Genomic DNA, 6,324 nt, shown 5'->3' on the forward strand with positions numbered 1-6,324 from the left:
GAAAGAAAGAAAGAAAGAAAGAAAGAAAGAAAGTCTAAGAGAAGAGATTCAAGATAGTCCAGGTTACTTTAAACACATGAAGACCAGCAGAATTAACGTGCCAGAGCCTATGCAATATAGGAATGTATGTCAGATCTGTACTTATTATTACACATTTAGGGTAATAGGAGACAAAATCTCCATCTGAGTCTGCTTAAATACAAATCGTAAACTCCAAACACTTGATTCCAAACTTTTTTATCCACCCATGCCAAGACCTTGAGCAGAGTTCTTAGATTACTAAATCGCTGTCAATTTCTTCCTAGGTGGGTAAAATATAAAGAAGTCCAAATGGGCAAAAGGAGCCTTGTTGAGTGCTCTTCGCCCCACTCCGGTGCCCTGTTGTCGTATTATTCATCCTCCTTTGGAACCATCAGACTTCGCTCACTGGGAGGAGCTGATGAGCTTACTCACACTGAGGGATAAGTGACGGGTACAGCTTTGTAAATCCTCTTCTCAAGGAAATATTTTTACAGGATTGAAGAGGAATAGCTTTCCAGTGTTAGGCTGTCACACATTAGCAAGTAGATGAGGGTCAGCGGGATAGGCATCTTTTTGGATAAGTTCAACGTTATTTTAAAATTGTTTGCTCTATCCATGTAAAAGTCACATTCATTGTGAAAAATTTGGAATACAAAATAACCCACAAAAAAATGAAAAGGTATCATCTGTATATGTAAAACCCAGACTTAAGGGATTAAGAATTTAGTGCATATATTCTCAAAGCCTTTTGTAAAAATAAATAACCATTTCAAACACATGCATGAAAGTGGTATTCCATATACTTATTTGTAAACTGCTGTTAATATATCTACATTTCACTATATTTCTACACCATAATTTTAATAGCTACAAGGTATTACATCACATAGATGGACCTTACCACTTTTAACCCACGTTCTATGGTTGGAAAGCCAATTAATTGTTTCTGAGTTTTGGCTTCTAAGAGCTAAATAGAGATTAATGTACTTGTAGATAAAACTTTTTAGAGTTTCATGATGAATTTCTTAAAATTCTAGATGGAAAATTGCTGGGTCAAATGGTATGCAGATTTTTAAAATATAGTGACATATTATCGAGGTTAAAGAGAGTTATTATGGAAGTTAAAGAGAATGAGTGCTTCCCGCTACTCTCGCTGTCACTGGGAATCATTATTTAACACAGTGAAGAGGGCACAGACTCACATCATGTATTTCGCCCGATTGAATGGCCAGCCTATCCTGATGATGGCATTCACTGCCTGCTCTGTTGAAAGCCTATGCTTGGCCTCTGTTTTATTCCCAGCTATGCCCATCTCACAGCTAGTTAGCAGCTGTGAACACCTGTACGCTTGCTAAGAACGCTTCTCCTGGTATGGTGAAGGAAGCAGGCTTACATTTTCTCTCCAGACTAGCAAAGACACAATTTAACAACTTCCGGGGGCCAATGCAATGGCACCACCCCAGTGGGTTTCCTTTAGAAGGGAAAAAGCCTATGAATGTGCTCTTCTATTTTAACAGAGGCAATAAACCACTTACAAACAATGTCATAATGCTGCTAGAAATGAAATGATTCAAAGATAGGGCCTGTACCAAATGTCAGTATGTACAAAAAATCCAATCACCATTTCAATCAGATAGGGCTTCTTTCTCCCTGTGGGCAGTAGGGTGTTTTTAAAGATACCTTTTTTTTTTTCTTCTTAAGCTATGAAAAGCTAAATCAATTCTTGCTTTATTTTTATCTAAAATACTTACGAAAACATTTTTTCCTTTCTGTATTCTGAAGTGCAAAACCAAACTACNTTTTACAATTTAATATCCAATTTAATTGTTTAGAAAACATAATAAAAATATAACAGAACCAAAATATTTAAAATAAGTATGCTTACTAACCATTCCAGTAATTCATTTAAGTCGTACCAACTGTACAATATAAAAAATAAATTCAGAGTGTATTATTTTAAAATGCACCATATCCACTTTTGTCAGATTTTACATTTATATATACTATACTGGGAGTAGAAATTCTCTCTAAAAACATTATCTCTTTAAACCCCTGAGGTACATATTAGAGTTACAAACAATGTCTGACATAAAATTGCAATACAGGCCTTTCAAATTGGGCATGTCATTGGTAAAATACAGTGACCAAGGCATGTAATCATTGTAGAGTGACTAGACATTCCAGTGAGAACTATTATTTTCTTTAGAATGATGACTACATATTTTACAAGGAGCAGCAAGTTTAGAAATTCTATAAGGTATGTCTATAAGGTATGTCCTGAAATCATCTTCAAATTGGACAATAACACAAACAACTTGTTAAGACCATTAATGGGCAAGAGGCAATGTAATTTTTTAAAAGTATTTTCTTGGAAGATCTCATTCCGAAAAATCACAAAAAGCTGGAAAGATTCTTAAATCACTGAAACTTTAATATATCTTGCACAATCTTGTTTGTACAAAAATACAAGTTAAATATAAACACAAAGCAATTACGATGATTTCATTCAAATCTGCTTTATGTGACTTCAGTTATATATAAAAGTTACTCAGTTCTGTTACTTGTGAAAAGATCAATACCAGATTAAATTGCTATCTATTGGCACAATGCCCTAAAAAGCTTACTTTATCATTAATCTTTTACATAGTTAAATGCATTTTCTAATTGGAGATCACTTAAACACTGGAAAAAAAGAAAAAAAAATTAAAGGGCAGTATGTTTATAAACCAAAGTATAATTGGGCTGCAATGTATTATAAAACACAAACCACCATATATCTGTACAGTAAACATTATGCATTACATAATCACACACAGGTGTACACATATGTGCATGCACATACACACATGCACACACACATTCATAAAACAAAACCTAGTATTCAGCTTTGCATTTTTTCTTACTCATTCAAATGGATAGCTTTTTGTCACCTTCCCATCCTTGAAGACAGTATACAGACGTTCATGGCCAAATTCTTCAAGGTATCCTTTTCTTAAGTGCAACAAAAATTTTTGCTGGTGTCCTGTGTACAGATAGATAATCAATCTTTTCTGGTCTTTTTTTTGGGGATCAGCAACTGGGCTCATGAAGGCATTAATCCCCAAACCACTAGTTACAATATAACTATTCTTGAACAGAAACATTCAAGAGGTATTTTGTTAACTTCTGGAGCAAAGCTCCACCAGAACCAAAGGAGAGATTTTTAATACTTTGTCTTTGTTTTTACGTCATACTTTCTGCAACCTTTTGTAAGGTATCATATCTACCATCCCCTTGACTAACTCTAAGATAAGATGGCAGCATCATGTAGCCCTTTGAATTCTCAGTAACAGGGAGCTTCTTACCTAAAATAACTAAAATCTTTAGTACAGTGTTAGGATTTCAAGAATCAGATGTGATTATTACTGGTGCCTCTATACCATTTGATACTATTAAATGTCTTTGTGTCCAACCCCCCACCCCTCGTTTTCTCATATACATTAAAAATGCTCTCACTATCCCCGATAACACACATAGGCACTGATGAAAACTGTTACTGCTTATCACTCCCTGTTACTGAGAATTCAAAGGGCTACATGTTGCTGCCATCTTAGAGTTAGTCAAGGGGATGGTAGATATAATACCTTACAAAAGGTTGCAGAAAGCATCTTTTTCATGGTCTTTCCCTCAAGCTGTCATGATACTGTATTCTGCCACTGGAACAGAAAAGCCAGGAACCAGATTTTTGTTCCACAGTATTTTTTAATTAAAGCAGCTCCTGCTATTGTATCTGTTGTGTTGAAGTTANCAGCAGTAAGGAGCCAGAAGCACCCAGTAAATGTTCTATAAATGCCTAGCATCTAGCAGGTACTAAAAGCTTTCATGTTGTGGAACGGATAAATTCATCTCCAAGGTAGAACGGAAATGAACAGAAAGAATGCAGGGAAATGGATCGTATGTGCAAGATGTGAAGAGCCTCCTATTACAAGTTTCCTGTCAGAATATTTTTCTTTGAAAAGCCTCCTCCACTGGAAGCCTTTTAAGACACTAACAGAGCTGACCTTAAGTGTCTCTTCCCATTGTCAGGTCAGGCAACCGGCTCAGACCCCGGGAGCCATGGTGGCTTTGCAGAGGGAGCTTCTGATACCAAGGACTGGAGGTGTGAAATAATTTCTCGGTTGGCAGCTGGAAGCTGAGAATTTTATTCCGAGGACATGTTGAGATTTAGAGAGAAGGCATTTAACCACTTCAATTTGATGACTTATCAAAGGACTACCCTCTTCATTTCCCCAACCTCACCCAAAACCAAACACAAATCTGGACCAGTTCACTACATAAAGTGTTTTCCTGTAACTAATCTGAGCGGTGAACAACCTGTAGTTGGAGACTGACTGCTGGTAAATTAATCTACCTCTGGTTGCCTTAATTTTCACTTGTTTAAGAGGCTAAGGTGGTAAAGAGAAATAGTTACTCTATTGATTAACTTTTCATAGGATTAGAAGAGCTTTATATGTGCATCAAAGCAAACTCTTGCTTGCAGAGAAAAGCAAGCCTCAGATCTTAAAAAACATAACACTTTTCATATCTAAATGCATAGTTGCCCAGTATAGGAAAAGGCTTCAGGTTAATACCCTCAAAAATATAATTCTGGATACTTCCATGTGCACTAGTAGGCACCACTTTTCTGTGCACTCATGAGAGTAATGAATAAGCTACTTGCGACCTTTTCTTTGTGATCGTAATCAGGTTTGCTGGTTTGTAGTTTTTGAAATCAATTTTTAAAACCTGGCACAATATTTATCTGATACCTTGTCTATTTTGTAAGATTTCTCATGCATTCTGAAATGTGTTTCACTCTTTGTGAGCATTAAAAGAAAACAAAACCGTTTCTCAAAATGGAATTCATTTTTACTTGCAACCCTCTAATGCCATATTCTTCTTATGATTATCAGGAAGACACAGAGTGGTCAAAACTTCATATTTCCTTTCAGAATACCACATTCCTTGCTGCTTTTCTGAATGCTATCAACAGAGAGAAAAATGAGAAATTCAGTGTCACAGAATGCTTTACATCAGAATTTTAAGCTCCTATGACTGGTTGCTTCTGGTTTTTCTCTTTAAAATACTTAGTATCCTTGTTACCGATTTAGCATTCCTTGTGTAAATGGAGTCTATGTTGACTGGTTAGCTTAGATTCAAAGTCAGACTTTACCAGCCTCTTTGCAAAATCCTTTGGCCATTTAATCAGCTATATCCTAAGAATGATGAGTTCAAATAAAAACTGGTTTAAGAAATCTTTTACGTGGCTTAGTTAGAAGTATGTTCAGCCATAAAAAGATGCACATAGAAAGTTTGCAGAATACCTGCTTTTTTAAAAATAAGCTTAGATGATAGAAAGTAAGCCTCTCNGAGGAGGGAAGGAAGAATTAGCCAAATGCACTGGCACAGAATAAGTGCACTTTAAAGATAAGACAACTGAGGCTCAGAGAGTTGACTTTCCTGAAGTGAAATCTAATGCATGGTACAGATAGAATTGTGATCCAGGATGTTTATGTCTAAAGCATATACTATTTCTTATAAATCACTCAAAGCGAGGTGACATGCATACAAGCTGCCAAAAGCAACACAAATACAGATTTGTGATTACAGTAAATTATTTGAACCAAAGCCGATAAAGTTGATGCTATCATCACCTCCCTACTATACTGTTATAATCGAGGCGTAATATAATGTTAGAGTAAAATTAACCGTAGACACAAGCTCAGCAAACAGATCCTTTTTTCTGGATTCTGGGTACATCTTTTACCCTAACCCACTGCGACACTTTCTTCCTTGTCAACTAATCGGTTTTTGATGAGACCGTCTTAGATCCATCTAGAAATGTATTATACATTTTAATTTGCTCTATTTATTTAATGGAAGTTATTGAGAACTAATCCTCATTTTCTTGCAAGTGTTAAAAAAAAGATTTCTATCTAATTAAAATTAATGACCTTAACACTGACAAAGATTTTTGAGTTCAGAAAGTGAGATTTAAGATAGTGGAAAAGGGTGCCTGGTACAAACGTAATAAATTGGAAGAAGCCCTCTTTGGCACATGTGATGACAATTTCCTTTGCAAGTTTTAATTCTCTCATCCCCAAAAGCAGTGAAGAGAAATTATAGTTTGCTAACAGACTGTGGGGCTCTTAGGAGCAAGTGACACTGCTTTGGGTTTGGTTTCCCATGTCTCATTTATGCCTAAACATTATATTTTACTTAATTTGGAATCTTTCTCTTAATATCAGAGAAATTCTGTGGGTAACAGAAGAGGGGAAATGGAAT

At 35.8% G+C, this 6,324-nt stretch overlaps 1 pseudogene; it reads right to left on the reverse strand.

Annotated features, from left to right (window-relative positions):
- LOC109392756 (nicotinamide phosphoribosyltransferase-like) overlaps nucleotides 1–3,860 on the reverse strand; it is a 127,598-nt pseudogene extending 123,738 nt beyond the window's left edge.
- Nucleotides 3,861–6,324: the final 2,464 nt, after the last annotated feature.

This window comes from Hipposideros armiger, unplaced genomic scaffold, assembly GCF_001890085.2.
Source record: "Hipposideros armiger isolate ML-2016 unplaced genomic scaffold, ASM189008v1 scaffold_11, whole genome shotgun sequence".
NCBI lineage: Eukaryota > Metazoa > Chordata > Mammalia > Chiroptera > Hipposideridae > Hipposideros > Hipposideros armiger.